The 24,144-nt window shown below is 48.9% G+C and overlaps 1 protein-coding gene across 5 annotated transcripts in view; it reads right to left on the bottom strand.

Moving 5' to 3' along the window:
- LOC146866400 (vitamin D-binding protein-like) overlaps positions 1-24,144 on the bottom strand; it is a 666,911-nt gene that overhangs the window by 611,013 nt on the left and 31,754 nt on the right. For all 5 annotated transcript variants that reach the window (XM_085636444.1, XM_085636422.1, XM_085636460.1 and 2 more), the window contains exons 2-3: positions 15,960-16,114; positions 9,936-10,090 (exon numbers count right to left, since the gene is read on the bottom strand). The gene's annotated coding sequence lies outside the window, so the exon portion shown is untranslated. The remainder of the gene's footprint in view (positions 1-9,935; positions 10,091-15,959; positions 16,115-24,144) is intronic.

The raw sequence follows: 24,144 nt of genomic DNA, 5'->3' as shown, positions 1-24,144 counted from the left end.
ACCATATCCACAACATTCCCCCAGAAGTGAATATCAATGAGGATGTAATTGATGCGGGACTGGGTAGTTAACCTATTATATGTATATGCTCCACCCGTGTCTGATTTGGACCTGCCATTCACTGCTCTCAAATTGAACTCCTGAGTAATAGCGTTCATTTGTATTGCCCTTTGGGACCATTTCTTAATAGGAGGCAACTCGAGAGGCGGAATGCCCCATCTGAGGTCATCCTCATTGGTCCCCATTAGATCTTCGGAACAAAGGGGTTCAAATGTGCAGTTGAAGTCCCCACATACAATGATGTTAGAATGGGGGTCAATAAGAGTCATTTCGTGTTCCAGGTCAGATACTGTCTGGGAAGCCTGTCCACCCACAGTCCCTCTGGCATAGATGTTGAATAGCTCTAAAATTGGTCCCCCTTGTGGGCTTTTTATAGTCAGATGTAAAAGATCGGGGGAGCCACTATTGTGTGCCTCCACTGTCCAGTTGTGCGTTATGTTGACCCACACTAGTAGTCCCCCCGAAGGTCGACCTTTCCCTTGACTTATAGCTGGTTTATAGTAGGTGGTGTATCCAGTTTTATAGAGGGGGGTAACGCTCCATGTTTCCTGGAATAGGCAGACATCAAAAGTCCCAATGAATTCCTGCCATTCCGGAATTCAAAGTTTTTTTGGGAGCCCTGCGATGTTCGAAGAAACTAAATTTAGAGATGCCATAGAAAGGTGGGAATTTGTAGTTGCCTGATTAGTTAGAGACATCTCACGAGGAGATAAGGACTCTAGAGTGGATAAGGACTCAGGAGGAGTTAATATAGACACTCTAATAGGGTCAGAATGGATTGGGTCTATATCTCTAATACGTCGCTGTAACAATTCTTGATCCAGTCAGTCCACCCTATTCAAGTTTGAGTCTTCTCTCTGGGTCCCTACTTTACCCTGTGGCTCCCGCCCTGGAGAAACCCAGAGCGGGGAGCGCCTGATCTGTATAAAAGAATAATCTGGTGAGGATGTGCGGAATTCCAAAAGCAACAAATTCTCAGCTAATGTGGAGTTAGCGAATAGAAGCTCAATACAGTCAAATTGGCTGGCGTGGAGAGAAATTCTTCTTGCTCTAACAATGTCTTCTCGGATTATTGACCTGCATCCGCTGACGTGCCTAAGCCAATGTATAGCTTTGTTTTTAACAGAATCCTCGTTTTCATAGGCTTGAGTATCAGTAAGTCTGGGTAGTCTAACCATATAAGCTATTTTCGCATTGTCCAATGGGTGGCCAGGGGTTAAATTGAATGTGGTATTATCTTTGGGAAGAGCCTGGGCCTCCTGGTGACTAAATCTCAAGGGGCCTACAGATTTTAAAATGTTTAAAGTATTAGGACAAAGCATCAACCAAAGGAAATGATGGACGGAGTGTTGAACATTGCAAGCACTCACCCCCAGTCAACTGATCTGGGTTTAATCCATCACCGTTCTTCAGCCCACTCTGCCACCCCAGTTCAGACATGGCCATATGCAAATCAGTCTGACCCTGTGCCTCATGGGAACAGTCCAGCCCGAACTGCCAAGCCATGTCTTCCCTGGACCGGAAACAAGCTTCCTAGGACCGGTTTCTGGCATTTCAGCCGTCTTCAGCCAGGCTTGCTTGAATCCAGTGGCAAAGTGAGCAAGGGACTCACGTCTGAGCATACCCTGCCAACTTATGGCGAACAAAGCATCAACCAAAGGAAATGATGGACGGAGTGTTGAACATTGCAAGCACTCACCCCCAGTCAACTGATCTGGGTTTAATCCATCACCGTTCTTTAGCCCACTCTGCCACCCCAGTTCAGACATGGCCATATGCAAATCAGTCTGACCCTGTGCCTCATGGGAACAGTCCAGCCCGAACTGCCAAGCCATGTCTTCCCTGGATCGGAAACAAGCTTCCTAGGACCGGTTTCTGGCATTTCAGCCATCTTCAGCCAGGCTTGCTTGAATCCAGTGGCAAAGTGAGCAAGGGACTCACGTCTGAGCATACCCTGCCAACTTATGGCGAACAAAGCATCAACCAAAGGAAATGATGGACGGAGTGTTGAACATTGCAAGCACTCACCCCCAGTCAACTGATCTGTCTGAACTGGGGTGGCAGAGTGGGCTAAAGAACGGTGATGGATTAAACCCAGATCAGTTGATTGGGGGTGAGTGCTTGCAATGTTCAACACTCCGTCCATCATTTCCTTTGGTTTTTGCTAAAGTATTAGGACAATCATTGTGGGTATTTGAGCGTTTCACAATGTCCGTATATGAACGATTTTTGCCACTGTCAGAAGCCAATAACTTTTGTGTTGGCTCGTTCCTATTGCAAACTAAATGTGCCCCCCCATGTAATGTTGGCGGTAAATTATTATGGGCTGGTGTCGGGGGAGCTAGTGGTGTCGGGTTTGCAGAGTGACATAGAGGGTCAATAGGCATAGATGTTAATGGGACCCTCCTATTTAATTCCATCACTATTTTTTTCAAAGATTCTACCTCTTTCAATAACTGGTCAATTTTCCGCTCAAGAGTCTCTCCCTACGTGTTATGTGTCTGTACTGCTTTATGATCAACTAGGCCATTTTCCTGGCATTCTAGGGGAGCAGGAGCCTCCTGGTCTAAACCCTCTAAGATTGCAAACCTGTTTGAGCATGAAAGTTCAAGAGAAGCAATGGGTGAGTGTATTTCAATAGCAGATAATAACTTCGAGGAGTCCAGAATTTCTCCCTGACAGGTCTCAGATTGCCCATTGGGTATGATGCAGGGGAGGGCTTTGGAAGATACTTGTCTAGTATTTTTAAACATGTATGGGATCTTACAATTTTGGTTGCTAGCTAAAGGTTCTCCCGCTGGTGCCACTACTGCATCTGAGGTTGCCCTGGTTTCCTCCAATATCACTTGGCAATCATTAACTATTGTTTCAATCCTCTCCAATACACAATTGCCAGCAGCATGATTACCTTTCTTAGCCTTTTTCCCCTTTTTATTCATACTACTCCCACCTCCCTCCATAGTCTTTCTTTTGGCCATGCGTATATAATGCCGAGGCTAATAACAAAAATAAGCCAATACTAGCAGTGCTTTCGGCGCTTTGTTGACAAGTTATTGACCTGTCACACTGTAGAGGGAGCCCTGGTTAGTCGAGGCAGAAGCCACAGCTGCACTTCCAGTGGAGAAAAACTAAAATCACAGTACCTCCGTGGAACGAGCAGGATGAAAGAGAACAGGCCCAGCCCAGCCTCTACCAGCCCCGGACGGCTACAGACGGCCCGCCCTTTTTCCGGGCTTCGTCCGGCGCCGCCCGCGCGCATCCCGCGACGCGGAGGGAGCCTCGTTCTTTTCTGCGCCTCCGGGCGCGTGGTAGGCATCAGCAGGCACTAGGCGAGCTGGGAGCTGTAGTCTCCCCCTGCTCACGGCCGCGTGGTGGAAGGTGGCGGCAGGGGAGACACGCAGCGTTAGGGACCCAGCAGCGCGGTGTGGCAAGTGAGGCAGCGGCAGGACCCCACGGCAGGTGAGGCGACTCTGATGGTGGTTCCCGATCCACCGAGGGAGACTCGTTCTTTTCTGCGCCTCCGGGCGCGTGGTAGGCGTCAGCGGGCGCTAGGCGAGCTGAGAGCTGTAGTCTCCCCCTGCTCACGGCCGCGTGGTGGAAGGCGGTGGCAGGGGAGACACGCAGCGTTAGGGACCCAGCAGCGCGGTGTGGCAAGTGAGGCAGCGGCAGGACCCCACGGCAGGTGAGGCGACTCTGATGGTGGTTCCCGCTCCACCGAGGGAGCCTCGTTCTTTTCTGCGCCTCCGGGCGCGTGGTAGGCGTCAGCAGGCGCTAGGCGAGCTGGGAGCTGTAGTCTCCCCCTGCTCACGGCCGCGTGGTGGAAGGCGGCAGCAGGGGAGACACGCAGCGTTAGGGACCCAGCAGCGCGGTGTGGCAAGTGAGGCAGCGGCAGGACCCCACGGCAGGTGAGGCGACTCTGATGGTGGTTCCCCAAATGTAATGGACAAAGTGACAGAAAAATTATTAAGATCAGGTTAAGGGAACAGGAGATCTGAATTTTTAAAGTTTTATGGCAAAAGCACCAAGAAAACACAAAGCACCATTGCAAGTGAACAGTTGTAATTAACCAGGACCCAGGTGCCATTTCACTATAACTGTGATGGAGTGTGAGTCGGGTAAGCCTAGAGGGTGACACCTTTCAAAAGTTTTAGCTTGGAACTTATGGCCTCATTTAGAGATTCATGTGATGGGAGCACTTCCATAAAATGGTGTTGCTCCTGCTGTGCCAAACTTGTGTTTACCCCATCGCAATTAGAGTCAGTGGAACTGCAGAATTCCCAACTGTGAAGCTTCAGCTGGCTCTACTGTTGGAAGCCTTTGACCAGAGGGTCCGTTTGCCACTGGGCTACCAGGTCACAGTGACTGGCAGTCTGCTCCACTTAGATCCCCAAAAGGCAGGTGTGAATCTCCAATTATGGTGCTTTTTTCTGCAAGGTGACTGAAAGCAGTACCTCTACCAAAACATAAAAGAGTCCCTTCATCATATTTCTGAAAGTCAGTCTCCTCCAGTGTGCGAGTCATATTACTGTAGCCAGCTAGTTTCCCTTGAAGTCAGACATTTTGAATCCAGGTTATTGCTAAAACCTTCAGTTTTGGCACCAAAAGCTCAAATGGGACAAAGATGAATTCTGCAGCTTCCAATGTCTCTTTGCTGCCTTATCCAAAGTCCCACGGGGCATATCAGCAAGCAGGCGATAAAAAATTATCGCCGCTTTTGCGTCCGTTTTCAGCAAGGTCACGCTATCGCGTGAAACCTTGCCTTATCGCCATTTCCCTTAACGCCCATCTTGGCATCTCTAATGAGATGCAAAGTGGGTGTTCCTCCCCAGGATAACGGGAGAAATGTCGCTAAGCGACATTTCTCCTATTTTCAAGCCTCACACAAAGCAGCATAGCGACAAAAAAAGTAGTGATAACCTCTGTTATGGCTACTTTTCTTACGCCTGCTTTGAAACTGACTTAGCCATGATATCCTATGGAAGGTGGATATCATGGCTAAGTATGTGAGGCCCTATCAGCAAGCTATCGCCAAAAGTTGTGTGATTATCGCTGGATTTCCAGCGATAATCGCAAATTTGACAGCTTGCGCTCTGAATTTTATCACTTTGGAGATAAGCATTGCTAATAGCACACTATCTCCGCGATAAAATTCAGAGTTGGCCGGCGATAATTATCCTCACGCTAACAGCACTGAGCGATAATTATCGCCGGCCCTTGCTGATATGCCCCCACGTTTTTACCTTTAGACTTAGTCACCTCTTTGCATTTTGAAATTCCCCTGCCGAGCAAGGCAGAAACTTGTAACAGGGCACAGCTGCAAAAGGTTTGACATCTTCAGGGTGAGTTCCCTCTGCCGTCTTTTACTTCGCAGTAAAAGATTTGAATGGGCCAAATCTGGAATCAGTGCTGTCAAAGCATGATTTGATAAACAATATTAGGCACAAGATTCTAGGAGAGCAAAGCATTTTATTCCAGCTGAAAAGGGAATGATAAGTCAGAGTCAGCTAATGCATGTCTAACAGTTCATCAATAAGCATAGGCAGATATACCTTCCTCAGACAATGAACATTTCCAGGCAGAGCATACAGACAAACAATAAGCATTCATTACTAGTCCATGATAGCTCATCCTGGCACAGTTAAAATGGCAAACAAAATAGAGGCATTCTTCCCACTATGGATTCAACCTTGATGCACACCAAGTCTGAGACAAGAACACTGTGGGGATCATTCCTAATAATTCTCACAGCACATGAAAGTCAAGATCTGCAAATTACCATTTTTCAATTTCTAATGTTAACCCTGCTGTGTGTTGAGTGCCATAGTGGTGCATGTAATCTAAACAAGATTGAGTCGACTAGGTTTCCTAAATTCCACCCTAGATGATCACAATGCCAGCCAAGGTGATGCCTTTCCTGGGTAGCTGTAAGGAAGCAGGTCAGAAGGCATGCCTTACCGCCAATGCTTTAGCGAGTGTGGGGATACCCTACCCCAAATCCACTTGTGTGGAGTTTTCTTTAAGCACGGAAAGATTAACCGTGTTCAAGGAGTATATCTGTGCAGCCTGGCAAAAGGCTTCATACTTGTTGAGAGCGGATCATGCAATGGCACCAAACAACAGAAGTATTATAAATCTCAAGAATCCTTGAAGTCTCAAGGTGTTTGGCGAATATTGGATATCATTTTGCTCATGTGTTACAGCATCCCTGCTAGACAATCATGCTACAGTGTTGCAGCGGCCAGGTCTCTGCTATTTGTTTTCGTGGCTCAGTTTGGAAGAAGAGTTACTTTGTTGAGAGGTTGCTGAAGGACAGTTTGAATACAGAGGTGTTCTGGAAATCAAGTTGTGTTTTTAAAATAAACTTTGAACTATTGATTGAACATTTGGGTGCCGATCACGATCCGGTAAAAAATGTCCCCGTGCGACTCGTTTCGGGTCTTTTTACCGTACGAATCGTACAAGTGCCGTACGAACTGGCAATCACGATTCGCATGGTAAAAAGTCCATACGAACCGCACTGGGAATCATTCCCCACACATCCTCGGGTCGGAAAATGTGTCCGACACGTCCTCGGACGATTTACCTTACAAACGTAAAAATCCAAGTCCGACCGAGGAATCACGATCCTTCCCGTGCGTCCGAGCCTACAACCGTATGGAAAAAACACCGTCCGCACCGAACACCTATAGCAACCATGGAGACATGTGCCCGCATATGCGCCCAACACTCCCCCCAGCCCCCGTACGTCCGACACGTACCCCCCGTATATGTATACCCCCACCCGTCTAGGTACACCCCAGTACGTTCCAGTCGTACCCCCACCCCAGTACATGTCGTACCACCGTCAATGTACACCCCCCCCTGTACGTGTCGTACCACCGTCAATGTACACCCCCCCCTGTACGTGTCGTACCACCGTCAATGTACACCCACCCACCCCTGTACGTGTCGTACCACCGTCCATGTACACCCCAGTACGTTCGAGCCCCACCCCCACCCCAGTACGTGTCATACCCCCCGTGTACCTACACCCCAGTACGTTCCAGTCGTACCCCCACCCCAGTACGTGTCGTACCACCGTCAATGTACACCCCCCCCTGTACGTGTCGTACCACCGTCCATGTACACCCCCCCCTGTACGTGTCGTACCACCGTCAATGTACACCCACCCACCCCTGTACGTGTCGTACCACCGTCCATGTACACCCCAGTACGTTCGAGCCCCACCCCCACCCCAGTACGTGTCATACCCCCCGTGTACCTACACCCCAGTACGTTCCAGTCGTACCCCCACCCCAGTACGTCTCGTACCACCCTCTATGTACACCCCAGTACGTTCGAGCCCCACCCCCACCCCAGTACGTGTCATACCCCCCGTGTACCTACACCCCAGTACGTTCCAGTCGTACCCCCACCCCAGTACGTGTCGTACCACCGTGTACCTACACCCCAGTACGTTCGAGCCCCACCCCCACCCCAGTAAGTGTCATACCCCCCGTGTACCTACACCCCAGTACGTTCCAGTCGTACCCCCACCCCAGTACGTGTCGTACCACCATCAATGTACACCCCCCCTGTACGTGTCGTACCACCGTCCATGTACACCCCAGTACGTTCGAGCCCCACCCCCACCCCAGTACGTGTCATACCCCCCGTGTACCTACACCCCAGTACGTTCCAGTCGTACCCCCACCCCAGTACGTGTCGTACCACCGTCAATGTACACCCCCCCCCTGTACGTGTCGTACCACCGTCAATGTACACCCCCCCCCTGTACGTGTCGTACCACCGTCAATGTACACCCACCCACCCCTGTACGTGTCGTACCACCGTCCATGTACACCCCAGTACGTTCGAGCCCCACCCCCACCCCCACCCCAGTACGTGTCATACCCCCCGTGTACCTACACCACAGTACGTTCCAGTCGTACCCCCACCCCAGTACGTGTCGTACCACCGTCAATGTACACCCCACCCGTACGTGTCGTACCACCGTCAATGTACACCCCCCCTGTACGTGTCGTACCACCGTCAATGTACACCCACCCACCCCTGTACGTGTCGTACCACCGTCCATGTACACCCCAGTACGTTCGAGCCCCACCCCCACCCCAGTACGTGTCATACCCCCCGTGTACCTACACCCCAGTACGTTCCAGTCGTACCCCCACCCCAGTACGTGTCGTACCACCGTCCATGTACACCCCAGTACGTTCCAGTCGTACCCCCACCCCAGTACGTGTCATACCCCCGTGTACCTACACCCCAGTACGTTCCAGTCGTACCCCCACCCCAGTACGTGTCGTACCAACGTCAATGTACACCCCCCCACCCCTGTACGTGTCGTACCACCGTGAACCTACACCCCAGTAGTTCCTGGCGCACCCCCAACACAACCTCCTAAGTACGGAGCTCACCCCATGCCCCAACATCACGACCGCATGTACGAGTCGTACAAAGCCACACACAAGGACATAATCGTACAACCAAATGGCCCATGTACACACCGTACACACGCTCAAAACGCACGTACACAACCAGGACAAAATAAAACAACACAAGAATACACCATTCGAAAGGCACACAGCCACTAAACATGGCCAACAACCACTAAAATAACACAATCACTGACCTGCAACTGCCAAAAACAAACAGAGGCCCAATACACCACCACTCCTTATAACACACCCACCCAAAATTTAAAAACTGCCACACCCACCCATGGACCAATAAAAAGGGCCCACACACACAAACCATGAGCCTTTGCAACAGACTCACTGCTGCCAGACACCACAGAACCAGACTACAAGCTACACCACACCTTACACTTGCACACCTTCACACGACCACCCTCACAAACACCCTCTCATCACATTCACACACACACACAACCATCCACACCCCCCCCAACATCCACACACCCCCCACACCCACACCATCCCCACCCACACCCACACCATCCCCACCCACACCCCTCACCATGCCCACTACCAAGAATCCAAAGTTCAGTCACCGAGAGTTGGAGGTCCTTGTTGATCAAATCCTCAGAGTCGAGCCACAGATCTTTGGAACATTGGTCAGAAGCACCAGCCAGGCAGCCAAAACAGCCATGTGGCAGACCATCGTCGATGCTGTGAATGCTGTTGCGGACACCAGGAGGACCAAGCAGGATTGCCAGAACAGGTGGTACGATCTGCGGAGGAGGGTCAGAGCCAAGAGGCAGGAGGAACACGACCAGGCCAACGCCACCGGAGGAGGGCCCTCCCGCAGAGCCGTACAGTACCATCCCTGGGAGGAGAGGGTGATGGCCATACTGCCGGTGGAGGCAGTTGAAGGAGTAGAAGGACTCCGAGACCCGGGTGAGTACACAAACAACGCACCTCACATGGGGGGAACTGCAACCACAACCAAAATTACTAACAGGCACGCAACCACCACAAGCCATCGCATGACTCAACCACACTCCATGAGCAGGCACATGCTGTTAAGAAAACGTAAAGCATGCAGGACGCATTCTACATGTTTCTTGTGATAATTTGTGCAACTGATCAAACTGTATTGTAAAGAAGCTCATCACACTCTGTGAGGATATTATTTGTAGGTATCAATGTTTGTTTTTGTGTTACTTTTCTGCATTGTGTCAGAAGGCTCAACACGTTACCGTTATACACGTGTCAACCGCAAGAATGGCTAAATGGTTATACACGTGCAAACTGAAGTTCTTTCCAGCACGTGTTAGCAGCAAAACGCCTCATGCTTGGGCACACCCAGGACACGTTTTATTCGAGAGCCTTCGCTACGCTACCCCTCTCCCTTTGCTATTTAAACCCCCACCCGCAAGCCTTCACTGCTTCGCTTCTCGTAGCAGTGCCTACCTGACTCCGTTCTGGACTCCAGCTTCAGTCATCCCTGATTCCTGCCAGCAAGCGCTTCCGGCTTCCCTCGGAGTTTCCTTGAAAGCGGTCCGGCTGGATCGTCTTCCGCTCGGGAGCGCTCCTCTCCTGCTTCTTCCGCGCAAGGTTCCGGTTACCTAGGAAACAAGACCAAGACTAATAAACAAAGCATCGTTTCGAAGCGCTGATACTTCACTTGGGTAAATACCTAAACAAGGTAAGAGATTCCTTTTTCTCTTCCTAAATAAAAAGTCAAGACCTAGCGCTTTAATTCCAAGAACAGTCGTTTCTCCTGCAAGTTGTTCTGAGGAGCTTTTAGAGAGCAACTATCGTTTTACCAGACTAATCTCTGCCGAACTATAAAAGAAACATTATTCAAGAGCAGAGGACGTTTTGAGGACATTGTTTTTATTTTACAGAACATTACCACAGGGTGAACAAGTCAGGAACCATTTGTGACTTTGGGAAAAATCAAGAAATGTAATTGATTTGCAGAACCTAACGTCATCTTTGGTGATTCCATTTGTGTAAAGATTACCACCTTGTTTGTAAAGAAGGTTTCTGGAACAACCTTTGTGAGAATATAATACTGTTTGTAAAGTATTTGGTTATACTTAACTGTCTAGAAGACGGACTACCACATCATTGGAGAAAAAACAATCAAGGCTTTACTGTGAAAGAATCCTGTCATATGGTATGCGTTATATGCACAGACGCAGTTTAAGAATTGTACTTTTACGATTGGTTGTGAAGTGAATAACTTATGTACATCTTTCTTTGTGTATAGATAGCAAGACTAGTGACAGGCTTCCGGACATAATCCCTGAGAGTGCAGTCTCCAAGTGGTGTATTCCCAAAAGCAAACGTCAACTCGCTTCCAAAGAAGGTTTCTAAAGGAGCCCAAGACGCAAGTCCAGTGTTTGTCTTTTCTCTCTCATCCACTTCCCCCCTTACCTCTCGGGGGTCCATTCAGGTTACAAGGTCCTTGTTCTTGTTGCCTCGGTGGTCTCCAGAGGGTGTTGGGATCAAGCAGCTCAACGAAGGAACAAACCGGAGTTCAGGTGGGTGTCTTCGCAACAGTAAGCGAAGCCTTTAAACACCCGTTCCTTCATTGACCCTGCAGAATGGATTACGAAACCGATACACTAGACTCGTCCCAGTTAACTACTTTGGTTCGTAGATTAGCTGGAGAAATGCAAGAATTAAGACAAGAGAATCAGGCCCTTAGGGTAGAGCTGGACAGGACAAGAACGGGGTTTACTAGTTGGAGAGATCCAAGCGCAAGCACAGAAGGAGGTAAACCCCTTATCTCTCCATCTAGGTTCAATTTCAATCCTCATGTCAATAATTCGGCCTCCTCTAACGGAGTCAATACTGATCAGAACTTCCAAGTTACTGTGTTATCACCCAGCCCAGTTCCCTTAGCCAACCCCGAACGATTCACAGGGGATTGTAGTCGTTTCACAACTTTCATGAGTCAATGCCACCTACATTTTTTATGTAAGCCACAGATTTTTACCTCAGACACTTCAAAAGTAGCTTTCATTATCTCGTATTTGGGTGGGGTGGCAGCAAGTTGGGCAATGCCTTTAGTTGATAATAATGACCCTTTATTGCATAATCTCAACGCATTTAAAACAGCTATGTCAGGGTTATTTGCCAAGCATGTATTTATTCACGCCTCAGATAATGAGTTACTGAATCTCCGTCAGGGTTCAAAAGATCTCATTACTTATGTTACCACGTTTAACAGATTATTATCTGAGACTCATTGGCCAGACGATAAAAGAGTATCTCTTTTTTATCGAGGTCTTAGAGATGACCTTAAGGACTCCTTAGCACACATTGTTGATCTTCCTCAAGATTATTCTGAATTTTTAGATTTAGTAGTAAAATTAGACCACAGATTGGGAGAACGTAAAAGTGAAAAAACCAGAGGAGATTTCAGGGCCTTACATTTTAAGGTAGAAAAGAAAGAGTCAGACGACAAAAACACTCGTGTAGAACCAATGCAAATAGGAAGTATAAAAGGACCATTATCCTCAGAGGAAAAAGAGCGCAGGCGAAAAGGGAATCTTTGTTTATACTGTGGCAAAGCTGGACACTATGCCAAAGACTGTCCTGTAAAACCCAATAAAAAAAAGGGTGTAGCAGTTCTTGATTCGGTTCCCCTAGAGTCGGAAAACTAGTCATCTCGAAGAAAGATGAGATCGGTTCTTCGAGATTATGCAAACCACAGATCTCACATTATGCTACAAATGTAGTAACACACACACCTAAACATTTTACTATTAGAATGACTTTCATACTTTCCACTCAGCATAGACACTGCATAGCTGTTATGATTGACTCAGGAGCTACTGGGAACTTTTTTGATCTTGAGTTAGCAAAAGAATTAGGTGTAGTTCGCATTCCAAAGGCGGAACCTGAAATTGTTAGAGCAGTAGATGGGTCAGCCTTATCTTCAGGGTTAATTAAGTTTCACACCAAACCGCTAACAATCATTGCTGAAAACGGACACACAGAAGAAACTATGTTTGATCTCATTGACACTACAACATTTGGTGTCATTCTCGGCATCCCTTGGTTGGAACGACATAACCCCCATATAGATTGGGTTAAAAGAACAGTGACTTTAGGTTCGGTACATTGTAGGTCGCATTGTTATCAGGAATTGCAAGATCCTATAATACCTCTGAGTTGTTCCGCAGTAGACTCAACAGTTCCTCAGATACCCAGTGAATATGAAGACTTTTCTGATGTTTTTGACCCGGTCCAGGCAACTCAGTTGCCTCCTCACAGAATTTATGATTGCAGAATAGATCTAATTCCAGGAGCAGTCTTACCATGTAGTAGGATTTACGCTTTAACTGAGCCAGAAAACGAATACCTTAAAACATATTTGGAAGAACTCTTAGAAAAAGGGTTCATTCGACATTCCACATCTCCTGTGTCCTCGCCGCTCTTCTTCGTGTCTAAAAAATCTGGCGATTTAAGAGCGTGTATTGATTATCGTGCGGTAAACAAAGCCACGATTAAAAATCGTTATCCCCTCCCCTTGATTCCTGTACTGTTGAATCAAGTGAAAGGCTCTAGTATCTATACGAAATTGGATTTACGCGGTGCTTATCATCTGGTCCGCGTAAAGGAGGGGGACGAGTGGAAAACCGCTTTCCGCACGAAATTTGGCCTCTACGAATATACTGTCATGCCCTTTGGGCTTTGCAACGCTCCAGCTGCGTTTCAGTACTTCATTAATGAGGTACTGCATGATTTTTTGGACATATGTGTTATCGTATACATTGACGATATACTAATTTTTTCCAAAACTGATGATGAACATGTTCACCATGTTCGTTCTGTCTTACAAAGATTACAAGAGAACTCTTTGTATGTAAAACTAGAAAAATGTGTTTTTCATTCCAAAAAGGTTGAGTTTTTGGGTTATTGGCTTACTCCAGAAGGAATTACGATGGACAAAAAGAAGGTAGAAGCCATTTTAAATTGGCCCACTCCATCGTCAGTAAAAGAGATACAACGTGTTTTAGGGTTCGCTAATTTTTACCGGCGCTTTATTTCAAACTTTTCTGAGATAGTTAGCCCTATCACACGCTTACTGAAGAAAGGAACAAAATTTCAATGGACTTCGGAAGCTGAAGTGGCTTTTACTGCATTGAAAAAGGCCTTTACGTCTGCTCCACTTTTGATCCACCCAGATCCTGATAGACCATTTTTTGTGGAAGCAGATGCGTCTCAAACTGCTTTAGGAGGAGTTTTAATGCAAAAAGACCAAACTACTGGCCGCTTGCATCCTATTGCTTTCTATTCACGAAAACTATTACCAGCTGAGCAAAACTATACGATTGCTGAGAGAGAACTATTGGCAATCAAGGCAGTATTTGCTGAATGGAGACACCATTTGTTAGGAGCCAAGCATACTATTACAATATTTTCAGATCATAAAAACCTACAATTTTTTACCACTGTTAAGGCTTTAACTCCCAGACAAATGCGCTGGTTACAATTTTTTAGCGAGTTTGATTTTATTATCACCTATCGACCAGGAGAAAAACAATTGTTGTCTGATACACTTTCTAGGTTAGTCTGTGATAAACAACCTGATGAAAAGTTAAAGGTTCAAACCATAATACCGTCTGAAAAAGTGGTTGCATTCACACAAATAGACACCTTTTTAAGTCAATTAAAACAGAGCTTGCAGGCACTAAATCAACAAGATTGGCTTGCGCAAAAGAAGAATTCTATTCACAAAGGCTATTTCTTACATAACAAAAAATTGTTTGTCCCACCAGGGAACTTAAGACAACAGGTATTAACCTGGAACCATGATTCTAGTTTGGCGGGTCACCCAGGAATACATAAGACAGTAGAGCTTTGTCAGAGATATTTTTGGTGGAAAAACATTACCAAAGACATTCAGCACTATGTAAAGTCATGCCCAGTTTGTGCTAGACAAAAGACAGACCACCAATCTCCTGCCGGACTTTTACAACCATTGCCTATACCTCCATCTTCCTGGCACACCATTAGTCTAGATTTCATTACAGATTTACCAATCTCACATTCTTACACTACTATTTTGGTAGTTGTAGACCAGCTATCAAAAATGGGACATTTCATTCCCTTAACTAAATTGCCGAATGCAGGAGAATTCAGTGACATTTTTCTTACTAACATTGTAAAGCTTCATGGTTTGCCCAGTAAAATTGTGTCGGACAGAGGCCCCCAATTTATTTCTAAATTTTGGAGACACTTATGTAAACACTTGGGGATAGACATTGCTTTATCTTCAGCATTTCACCCTCAGACAGATGGCCAAACTGAAAAATTAAATCAGTATCTGGAACAAGCCTTACGCTGTCTGACATCTTCTGTGTCAACTAGTTGGGATGAGGTTTTACCTTTAGCTGAATTCTCTTACAACAATAGTTATCATTCAGCCATTGGTTGTTCACCATTTTATTTTCTTACCGGTAAACATCCACGGTCTCTTCCAACTATTCCCCTAGATTCCAAAGATGATGTACCAGCAGTCACTGAGCGTTTGCACAAATTAAGACAATTGCAAGATGTAGCAAAACAACATTTAGCAAAACACAAAATGAAAATGAAAATGACTGTAGATAAACATAGAAACCCAACTCCACCTTACCAAAAAGGAGATCTTGTTTGGCTATCTACAAAAAACATTCAAATGGATAGTCCAAAAAAGTTAAAGCCAAGATATATTGGACCCTATCCAATTGAGAACATTTTGAATCCTGTATCTATAAGACTAACCTTACCAAAAGATTTCTGTATCCACCCAGTGTTTCACGTTTCCCTGCTCAAACCATGTAATCCTGCTACCCGACAGGATAATCCACCACCTCCAGTGATTGTGGGGGATCATGAAGAATATGAGGTCAGTCGTATTATGGACTCAAAACGTGTTAATGGCCGTTTATATTATTTGATTGATTGGAAAGGTTATGATGCGACTGAAAGATCTTGGGAACCAGAAAAAAATGTTAATGCTCCACGTCTCATTCGATCCTTCCATGCCTTGCACCCAGACAAACCCCGCCCAATTAGACGGCCTTTGGGGGGGAGAACTGTTAAGAAAACGTAAAGCATGCAGGACGCATTCTACATGTTTCTTGTGATAATTTGTGCAACTGATCAAACTGTATTGTAAAGAAGCTCATCACACTCTGTGAGGATATTATTTGTAGGTATCAATGTTTGTTTTTGTGTTACTTTTCTGCATTGTGTCAGAAGGCTCAACACGTTACCGTTATACACGTGTCAACCGCAAGAATGGCTAAATGGTTATACACGTGCAAACTGAAGTTCTTTCCAGCACGTGTTAGCAGCAAAACGCCTCATGCTTGGGCACACCCAGGACACGTTTTATTCGAGAGCCTTCGCTACGCTACCCCTCTCCCTTTGCTATTTAAACCCCCACCCGCAAGCCTTCACTGCTTCGCTTCTCGTAGCAGTGCCTACCTGACTCCGTTCTGGACTCCAGCTTCAGTCATCCCTGATTCCTGCCAGCAAGCGCTTCCGGCTTCCCTCGGAGTTTCCTTGAAAGCGGTCCGGCTGGATCGTCTTCCGCTCGGGAGCGCTCCTCTCCTGCTTCTTCCGCGCAAGGTTCCGGTTACCTAGGAAACAAGACCAAGACTAATAAACAAAGCATCGTTTCGAAGCGCTGATACTTCACTTGGGTAAATACCTAAACAAGGTAAGAGATTCCTTTTTCTCTTCCTAAATAAAAAGTCAAGACCTAGCGCTTTAATTCCAAGAACAGTCGTTTCTCCTGCAAGTTGTTCTGAGGAGCTTTTAGAGAGCAACTATCGTTTTACCAGACTAATCTCTGCCGAACTATAAAAGAAACATTATTCAAGAGCAGAGGACGTTTTGAGGACATTGTTTTTATTTTACAGAACATTACCACAGGGTGAACAAGTCAGGAACCATTTGTGACTTTGGGAAAAATCAAGAAATGTAATTGATTTGCAGAACCTAACGTCATCTTTGGTGATTCCATTTGTGTAAAGATTACCACCTTGTTTGTAAAGAAGGTTTCTGGAACAACCTTTGTGAGAATATAATACTGTTTGTAAAGTATTTGGTTATACTTAACTGTCTAGAAGACGGACTACCACATCATTGGAGAAAAAACAATCAAGGCTTTACTGTGAAAGAATCCTGTCATATGGTATGCGTTATATGCACAGACGCAGTTTAAGAATTGTACTTTTACGATTGGTTGTGAAGTGAATAACTTATGTACATCTTTCTTTGTGTATAGATAGCAAGACTAGTGACAGGCTTCCGGACATAATCCCTGAGAGTGCAGTCTCCAAGTGGTGTATTCCCAAAAGCAAACGTCAACTCGCTTCCAAAGAAGGTTTCTAAAGGAGCCCAAGACGCAAGTCCAGTGTTTGTCTTTTCTCTCTCATCCACTTCCCCCCTTCCCTCTCGGGGGTCCATTCAGGTTACAAGGTCCTTGTTCTTGTTGCCTCGGTGGTCTCCAGAGGGTGTTGGGATCAAGCAGCTCAACGAAGGAACAAACCGGAGTTCAGGTGGGTGTCTTCGCAACACATGCCACTCCTGCCACCATGCCCCATGCACCCAGCTGGACAATGTCAAGTCACAGGCCACAGAAGACAACAACACATGACACGGTAACCCGGATGGCGGGAGGCTGGGCACAAAAAATCACATAGTGCGACTCCAAAGCAGACAACAATGCCCTCTGCCCATATGGCCTAGGTCACAGCCAGACAAACACTGTGTCCCAACACAGGAATGACTTGCCAGCAAATGGCGGACGCCTTGCATCAACACATGGGGGTGAAGGCACTGTTTTGCACATGACAGCAGCTAATGAACAGCCACCATTGTGAAAGAGTGGCAGCACACACCACCACAGCAGCAGCGCACAGACACACATCACACCCAATGGGTGCCTGGAGATCAGAAACAAACTCACATCAACAGGCCAAGGGCCACTCAAAGATCTGCTAACAGTGTGTGCCCAGGAAGCTGGGCCAAGGTGACAGAGGGTGACACACGGAGGGAGGGAGAGGGGGACAGAGAGGGAGGGAGAGGGGGACAGAGAGGGAGGGAGAGGGGGACAGAGAGGGAGGGAGAGGGGGACAGAGAAGGAGGGAGACACAGGAAGACGGACAGAGGGAGGAGGCTGACACACAGAGGGAGGGAGAGGGGGACAGAGAGGGAGGGAGAGGGGGACAGAGAGGGAGGGAGAGGGGGACAGAGAGGGAGGGAGAGGGGGACAGAGAAGGAGGGAGACACAGGGAGAGCAAATCAGTCCTTTGGTGTGTGGGAATGTCTGCTCGTCTGCAGGTGGACTGCGTGCATGTAGACAAGGGTGGCCAGTGCCAGAACCCCCCCTCTTCATCATGGCAAAACGCAGGGCCATGTCACAACCTGTACACGAGCACAAGGACAGCCACCTGCATCATATAAGTGTGTGGATCCACTCCATGTGCACATGTACAGTGCTACAAGGAAGGCGCAAATGCATGGCTCGCCACACCTGCACACTCCACTGCTGACTGCAGTCACACTTGACGCAGCAAGTAAGACTGTGCCACACATAGTTAAAGGGGCCAAATTGGTGCCCAAGGGACACACCCATGCACAAGTGCACTGTGAGTGGAATGCAAGACAGATCCTAATTCCAAGAGGAAATGTGGCAACTTTGAAACGGATGAAACATGGATGTTGCATGGACCAAAATTAACATTTTCTCTCTCACACACAGGTCAACGTCGTGCTGCACCCCCCAACACTGGGGGGGAACACTCACAGGACCCGGATCTGCAGGAGACCGATCCCACCGGCAGCAACCACTCTCACCACTCTGCGGACGACCCCGACCGACCTGGCCCCTCTGGTGTCCAACCACCTGCAGCACCTGCGTCAGGTACAACCGTGCCAACCACCACCCCCACTCCTGCCACATCCCAGGAGACACCCAGGATCCCTGCCCCAACACCACAATGCAGCCAGGCTCGCCAGGAGGGACACGGTGTCCCGGGCACCCAGGAGGAGGCAGGCGACAACGCCAATGCCACCCCTCAGGGGTCCCGGAGACCCGATGTGCCCACAAGTGCAGGCCAGACGCAAGTGGGCAGGGGTGGTGGGAGTGGAGGACGGCGGAGGCGCGAGCCTGACCAGTTGGCTGGGGATCCGGTATTTTCCCATGTCCGTAACATCCTGGACTCATACCGGCAGGACAACACGGGCATGGCCCAGGTTGTGTCCGTCCTCGAGGGGATCAAGGTCCAGCAGGCCCAGCAACATGCAGAGCTAATAGCCTGTCTACAGGTACACCAACGGAGGATGGAGGACAGACAGGCTGAGCAAGTGACGGCGTTCCAGGGGATTCACGCTACACTCCGTCGGATGGCCGACACCATGGCCGACCCTCCCTGTGCCAGAAGGCGGAGAACATCACCACCCACAGGGAGGGATCAGGAGGAGGAGGAGGAAACATCCGACGGAGCATCCCAGACGTCGTCACGGCCTGCTGCTGAGGTTCCCCGCAGGAAGCCGGGTCGTCCACGGAAAGGACCGTGAGGGTGGCTGCTACATCACCATCTCCCAGGACACCTGGCCTGGCACCTGGCCCACTGGAGCAACAGCATCACAGCATCAAGAGACATTCTCTGCCACATGGCCCTGCTGGTCACTGGCTGACCAATGTTGACAAAGACTGTGGCATGGACTCTGAGGATTTCCAATGGCAAGGACACCAACTCCCCTACTGAACTTTGGATTCCCTAATCCCGGAAAGCCCCTCACTTTGTCCGCCCCCCCAATAATAAATCACACTATTAAGAGTAGATGCCTGCTGGTAGCATTATTACCTAACATGTGTCTTGTACAGTCTAAACATGCCTGAGTCATCTGTTCACTTCAACCATCCACACCCTGGGGCCTGAGTCTGGCACAGGACACATGGGTCACAGTTTATTAGGCAAGACAGACATGGAGCACCATACACACCCGTGATGGGCAGAACCAGCTGAGGGGGTGGCCGAACAACCGTGCTGACAGACACATTGAGTACAGCAACAGTCATGCGCAGAGGTCAGGGATCCTGGCCAGTGTCCTGGGGGGCACCCAGGTATGTGTAGACAGGTGGCAGAACCATGTCCTGCAAGCTTGAGTCCGGTGGATGCAGAGAATGGGGTCATGGACAACGTTGGATGCATGGGGATGGCACATGTCACAATACCCACACAGTCATGGACATCATGCCCAATACACAGTCTCAGCACACACACACAGCTTGCATCTTGCCACACGACACATTGACACATAGCCACAATCAGGCAATACCATGCCAGACATGCAGGATGCACCGTGCCAACACACCAGCATTGACTGAGAAGAGGCACCTTGGAGGCATAGGGACACCTTTATTAGTCATGTTTTTGGGATTGCAGAGGCAACTTGAAGTACACATGAACACATCATGTGGAGTAACATGTGGGTCCAACACTGGCACCCCCCTTCTGCACCACAAATGCGTGATAGCCATGGAACTGGCACACAAGTGTCGGCTAACAGCTAAAACCCACAGCTGCACACGGAGAGCCTGACATACACCATAGATCCGCTGATGTGGAAGTCCCACGCCATGCCAAGACAATGTCAACCGTATGTGTCCGAGGGCAGTGTCACACACATTGATGCCATCATCACAATCCACTATCCCATCACTGATGACTGACAACCAGGCAGCCCATCTATTCAGGTGTACCCAGCTGCATGTCGTGTCCCATGGGGATGCCACATGACTGCAGAGGAACCAAACCCCGATCGGGGAAGTGTGCACACATCGTGAACAACAGCCACACCCAATACACCCCAGATGCATCCCTTACCCCATGGAGACTTCCAAACGTGTCCGTGCCTGTAACGCTGAGTCAGCCCACGATGTCATGTCCATGAGGAATAGCAGTGCCACAACAATGCAACCAGCAAACGGCATGCGCAGGTACCTGGGGAAGAGAGACACACAAGAAGTCAGCCACAAAAAGCACAGCCACTTGCATGTGCATTTACTCGACACATGTATGGATGACAACATGCTAGGTCACAATTATGACTGGGGAAATACTACCATCACTGCCACCATCACTCCAGTGACACACCCACACACACCTCTGACACACGTGCCATACATGCAGGTGGAGACACACATCACAACGCATGCCACACGGGGACCAATGCGTGCACACTCAGACCCTGGTACTCACCACTAAGCAAAGAAGTCGCGTATGAGCCGAGTCCGGATGTCCTCTTGCGGCTCCACATCCTCCACATCACTAGCCCCATTGCCAAGCCCTTCGTACTCCACGGGTGGATGGTCCTCGTCATGTTGATTCAGGATGAGTGGCACAGCTCTTTCAACTGCCATGTTGTGCAGCATGCAGCAGACCATGAAGATCTTGCAGACCTTCGCCGGGGCATAAGGGAGTGCACCGCCGGTCTTGTGGAGGCACCGGAATCGGCTCTTCAGCATGCCAAACGTCCTCTCTATCACTCGCCTTGTCCGGCCATGGGCGGTGTTGTAGCGGAGCTGGGCCGGCGTGATGGGGTTGCGGAGAGGTGTCAGCAGCCAAGGCATGTTGGGATAGCCAGCGTCCCCTACATGGGAAGCACATGGACATCGTTAGAACTGGTGAGGCGGTCGTGCTGGTCGGCTATACAGAATACAGGACAGACAGACTGTACCCACCAACAACACATGCCCGTTCGTTGCGCAGCTGCATCATCATATCAGGCATCCCGCTACGCCTCATGATGTAGGCATCGTGTGCTGACCCTGGGAAACGAGCACAGACATGTGAAATCACCATATTGGACAGACACACCACAAGGGCATTGATGGAGTGGTAGTGCTTCCGATTGCGGTACGCCACCTCCCGTGCGTGTGGTGGTACCAAACCTACATGTGTCCCATCTATGGACCCAATGACATGGGGCATCCCTCCCAGGGCATAGAATCCACGCTTGACCTCAGTCATCTGTTCAGGGGTTGGGAACTTGATGAAGTCATCCAGGTGAATCAACATGGCCTCCAAGAAATCATGCAGCACACCGCTGAACATGCTCTGGGACATGCCACCAACATGAGCTATGGTATTTTGGAAGGTACCCGTGGCAAGAAAATGTAGGGCAGCCATTACCTTCAGCTGGGGTGTCAGTGCCGTAGGATACCTGTGCTGCGGTTGCAGGTGTGGTACCAGTCTCGCCGTCAGCTCCAGAATCAACGGTTGGGTGAAGCGGTAGAGCCGGATCCTGTCATTCTCCTGCATGGTAGCCAAGTCTGGAATTCTTCGGGCAAGAGGCGGCACTCTGCAGTAATTTGGAAGTGACAAGGAAGAGTGAGTGCACTACGAGAACAACTCATGTCTACTGAGCACATGTAAATCTGGCAATACACACATGCTACATAGGGAGTCAGGTATGTGCTACATGCCCAGGACACGTATGGATGCAAGGTGACACTCCTTCCAAGACCCAGCTACACACGGTGATTGAGAACCTCCCCATGCCACGCCATGGAAATAGCTGTGTCCCAGTGCAAGTGCACAGCCCGACGCAAGACAGGAGTGACATACACCCACACATCAGCAGAAGTGGGATGCCGATTGCAGAGACTGGTAGCGGAACACTGGAACCACAGGTCACATGACATTACACTAGTCCAGCCCACACACCTTGCCATGAAGGTGCACATGTCATGACTCACCACACATTCCTTGTGAGGATGCTGACATGGCCTTGTCACGCTACTCCGTGTCCCATGCATACATGTGCACCTCACATCCGATAACACATGTGGCATGGTGTGCGGAACAGTGTGCAATGACAATCTACACACAGACACATGTTGGTTGCTGCAACGGCTGCAGCTTTTGAGGGTGCTACGACATCAACCTGATGTAAATCCCGGACACATATATGACATAGTCACATTGTGCACTGTGGGTAGTGACAAGTCATGTGTCATGACCCCTGTACCGGGCATCATGGGACACTTCCGTGTGTTGGTGTCCGTGCCATGCCAGTGACGCTCACCCCAAGTGCGCAGTCCCACATGCACACATGTCAAAGGAGTCAAGGGCATGCCTGGCACACATTGCACCATCACACAGTACACCTGTACACATCTCATCATACATCTGGTGCCTTCTCCACTCAGGAGGCATGTTCCACATCACAGCCTGTGACACCTGTGCCCCACACATGTAGTAATGCACAGACGATGCCTTGATGTCCATTCCTGGACAAGTATGTCCATCCATGGACAAGTATGTCCATCCATGGACAAGTATGTCCATCCATGGACAAGTATGTCCGCCCTATTCCTACCTGTGTGTCGCCTATCACCACAGTGATGTGTAAAAACCGCCGTACTGCTGCTGAGAGGGCCTGTGCATGTTCCCAAATCACTGTGGGAGTGCTGCCGTATGTGTACCCATCGTGATGGCGAGCGTACAGGCATTTGTACGGTCCGTAGCACTACGAGTACGCATACGCGTGCAGACCCATAGTGATAGGGCCGTACACACGCATGTACGCTCACTATCACTATGGGTCTGCACGCGTATGCGTACCCGTAGTGGTACGGACCGTACACTCGCATCTACGCTCACTATCACTATGGGTCGGCACGCGTATGCGTACTCGTAGTGATGGTGAGCGTAGATGCGAGTGTACGGTCCGTACCACTATGGGTACGCATACGCGTGCAGACCCATAGTGATCGTGAGCGTAGATGCGAGTGTACGGTCCGTACCACTACGGGTACGCATACGCGTGCAGACCCATAGTGATCGTGAGCGTAGATGCGAGTGTACGGTCCGTACCACTACGGGTACGCATACGCGTGCAGACCCATAGTGATCGTGAGCGTAGATGCGAGTGTACGGTCCGTACCACTACGGGTACGCAAACGCGTGCAGACCCATAGTGATCGTGAGCGTAGATGCGAGTGTACGGTCCGTACCACTACGGGTACGCATACGCGTGCAGACCCATAGTGATAGTGAACGTATACATGCATGTACGGGCCGTTGCCATGCATTTGGGGTGCCCTAGGGCCCCGAAACGCACCGTACCTGTGTGTGATGCTCCAAATTACATAGGGGACAAGTATTAAGGCCTACATGCATGCTGGTTGTCATGGAGACCAAGTTCAAATTTCGAAATTGTTCTGGAAGGTGCACAGCAGAAGTCAGTTGGAATTCTTCTACTTTGTTGCAATGTGTTTGTGGGGCTGACATCATGCAGGAGAATGAAACCGATAGAGAACCCACAGACTGCTAGGTTTGAAGGGATTGGTGGAAACATAGGATGCAAATGTGAGTGACCAATCACTCTGTACTCCTGTGCATGAGACTGGGCAGAAGGGCACATATAAGGCAGCCAGGTCCCATGAGGGAGCACTTGCCTGCACATCTTTGCATTCGTCGACCCAGCTGCTGCTACTGATTCCCTGGAACCATGTCAAGGGCTGTGGAGAGGACACAGCCATTCACCCTGGAGGAGAACATGGCTCTGCTGGATGTGATCCTCCCACAGTACTCCATGCTGTATGGGCGACCAGGGTATCAGGTGAGTGCATAGGCCACTGCCACAGACT

Source organism: Triturus cristatus, chromosome 2_1 (genome assembly GCF_964204655.1).
Source record: "Triturus cristatus chromosome 2_1, aTriCri1.1, whole genome shotgun sequence".
Taxonomy (NCBI): Eukaryota; Metazoa; Chordata; class Amphibia; order Caudata; family Salamandridae; genus Triturus; species Triturus cristatus.
Note: the sequence above shows the minus strand (reverse complement) of the source record. Positions and strands in the feature narration are given on the sequence as shown.